We start from the raw sequence: 3,432 nt of genomic DNA on the forward strand, positions 1-3,432 counted from the left end.
TCCGGACATGGTTGAGTCGTATTATGGACCTCATCCTCGATATGCCTCCATCGTCGCCCATGGTATTTTTAGTGCGTAATTATGAGCATGCGGTACATACGCCGTTGTTTGATTGGGGCGAAGACAGAGGCTGGATTGCTAGTCGAGCTCCTGATGAGCTGGACTATCATTCTGCGGGGTAGTTCGGACTCGTTTGACAGGGTCCGGTGGCTTAAATGTCGATGTGGAGCTCGGCTTGATAAGGCCGACCTGTACTTCCGCTACAGGGGTCGTGGTGTGTTCCTCAGTACGGAGGGAACGATCCATGTTTCCATGAACTGTTATAACACCGCGTGGGCCTAGCATTTTAAGTTTTAGATAAGCTAGTGCGGAACCGCATTAAAGAGGGCAAACGCGGTTCGTCCGAGTAGTGCGTGATAGCCACTGCGGAAAGGGACGATGTCGAAGATCAAGTCTTCGCTTTGAAAGTTGTCCGGCGAACTGAATACGACCTCCAATGTGATTGAGCCCATGCAGCGGGCCTCTACACCAGGTATTACTCCTTTAAAGGTTGTTTTAGTGGGTTTGATTCTTGATGAGTCAATATCCATTTTCTGGATTGTGTCCTGATAGAGCAGATTAAGACTGCTGTAGCCGTCCATGAGGACTCTTGTGAGGTGGAATCCATCGATAATTGGATCGAGGACTAATGCGGCTGAGCCTCCATGACGGATACTGGTCGGATGGTCCCTGCGATTGAAGGTGATCGGGCATGCTGACCATGGGTTGAATTTTGGGGCGACTGGCTCTATCGCATAGACGTCCCTTAACGCACGCTTGCGCTCCCTTTTGGGGATGTGGGTAGCGTATATCATCTTCACCGTCTTGACTTCGGGGGGGAAATTTCTACTGTCCCCCTGTATTCGGTGGATGAGGCTCCTCATCGTCATCCTTGCTGGGCGACCCTTTCCCCGTGTGCTCGGCCTTTAACTTGTCGGCATGTTTGAAGACCCAATAGCTCCTGTTGGTATGGTTAGCAGGCTTGTCAGGGGTGTCGTGAATCTGGCAAGGTCGATCGAGTATTCGGTCCAAGCTAGATGAGTCGTCATTGTTTCTTTTGAATTGCCCCTTACGTTAACCGGGCTTGGAGCCACTGAATCCGGCGTTGACCGTCGTGTCTTCGGCATTATCAGTGTTGCTCCGACGCTTATTTTTATTGCATTGGGGCCTGCCATTTCTGTTCTTTGCTTCAGAAGTGCCGGGATCGCTGGTACTATTGCTGCTACGAGCCAGCCAGCTATCTTCACCTGCGCAAAAGCAGGTCATGAGTGATGTGAGGGCTGCCATGGACTTCGGTTTTTCTTGGCCGAGGTGTTGGGCAAGCCATTCATCGCGGATATTGTGTTTGATGGCTGCTAGAACCTTGGCGTCCGGACAGTCGACAATTTGGTTCTTTTTTACTAGGAACCAGGTCCAGAATTTTCTGGCTGACTCTCCGGGCTGCTGAACTATGTGACTGAGGTCATCGGTGTTCGGAGGTCGGATATAAGTTCCCTGGTCTCTAAAGGCATCCTCCAGGTCTTCCCAGCTTCCAATAGAGTTTTCTGGGAGGTTGTTTAACCAGTGCCGAGCTGGCCCCTTTAGTTTGAGGGGGAGGTATCTGATGGCATGTAGATCATCGCTGCGAGCCATGTGAATGCGGAGAAGGAAGTCTTCGATCCATACTGTGGGATCTGTTGTGCCATCATATGACTCGATGTTCACGGGTTTGAACCCTTCCGGGAACTAGTGCTCCATTACCTCATCGGTGAAGCATAGGGGTGCGCGGCGCCTCTATATCGGGCCACGTCACGATGCAGTTCGGATGGAGTCCGTATGCGGTTTTCAGCCCGGGTGAAGATGTGCTTGTCGCGCCAGGCTTGATGGCCGTCCTCTCGCATTGGGGCTCGGCCCCTCGATCCGTATATTGATCAGGTCTGAACGGCTCTATTATCCAGGTCCTTTCGTAGGTCGTAAGTATATCATGCAGCTGTTGTCTCTCTACCTTTATGGCAGGGTGGTGCAGGCGGGTGTTCGGCTTGAGCTGCCGCTCTATCTTGGCCACGTGGTGGTCTGTTAGGTCCGTCAGCAGCGTTACGTGCAAGCAGTATAGGCTGTAGGGCCTCGTCGTCGAATTGAGGTAGCAGCTTGCGCTTCGGGTAACTCTTGGTTGGGCATCCGAGGCCGTATTCCTCGGCTGCTAGGACATCAGTCCATCTGTCTTTAGTAGATCCTAACCAGCTTGAAGTTGTTGTTGCTTCTTTTTCAGGCTTCTTGCCATGGATATCAGCCGGCGCTTAAAGCGCTCTTGTTCGAAGGGTTCCTCTGGCACGATGAATTCTTCGTCGCCGAGGCTCTCGTCTTCTTCGGAGATCGGTAAGTAACTACCATCCTCCGAGCCCTTGTTCCTGATGGGATCGTCAGGGTCGACTTGCCCGTCCTCCCACTCACCCTGTTCGGATTGTGGTTCAACAGGGGCTTCTTGATCTTCGGTGTTATCCGGAGTGTTGTTGTCTCCGGTGCCGGTATTGCTGTCTTTTTCTCGATGTGGTTTAGAGCGGCGCCGCTGACGGCGGCGCTTTGGTGGTGCCACAGGAGAATTCTCCTCGACTGGGTCCTTCCCACCTTCACCGTCATTTTATTTGGGTGTGTCCACCATGTATACGTCATATGTGGAGGTAGCCGTCTAGCATCCGGTAAGTGGCGGGTTCTGGCTTTGCTCTTCCCCGACATCGTTGTCCATGTTGTTGATGTCTTCAGAAGCGTAATCAAGCATGTCGGTTATATCCTCGACAGCGGCTATGAAGTGGGTGGTGGGTGGGACTTAAAATTCCCCGCTCTCAGCCCCTAGTGTGGGCTGGGCGTAATTTGGCAATGATCCCTCTGTAATGGCGAGAGATCGTATTAAGTCCAGAGCCTCGTTTAAGAGCGAGGTCTGGACATGGAAGCGATAATCCTGGAGCGGGGCGGAGCAGGAGTTCCCTGGCCGAGCTCATATGACACGGACCTTGAGAGTTCGGAGCAGGTGCATGGAGGTGAGTCTGGCTCGATGAGGATAGAGGGGGGCCAGGAGTGATTCCGAGCTGGCGGTAGAACGACCCCCTCTATATCTTCGGTCTTGAGCTCTATGGCTGTGAAGGGTCCGGTGGGCTCTAAACTCCCGTCTTCGGACTCGGTGAGGAGTTCCAGATCTAAGTCCGGAGTTGTGGTTGAGGCCGCAAACCCTTGGAAGATCAAGTCTCCCCGGATATCATCGACATAGTTTAGGTTTCCGGAGCTGATCCGATGACCAGGGGCGTAGCTGTCAATTTGATCCAGGTGGCCAATCGAATTGGCACGTAGTGCAAAGCTGCCGAATACGAAGATTTGGCCGGGAAGAAAAGTCTCCCTCAGGGCGGAAATATTGTGGATGGT

This window comes from Triticum aestivum, chromosome 3B (genome assembly GCF_018294505.1).
Source record: "Triticum aestivum cultivar Chinese Spring chromosome 3B, IWGSC CS RefSeq v2.1, whole genome shotgun sequence".
Lineage (NCBI taxonomy): Eukaryota > Viridiplantae > Streptophyta > Magnoliopsida > Poales > Poaceae > Triticum > Triticum aestivum.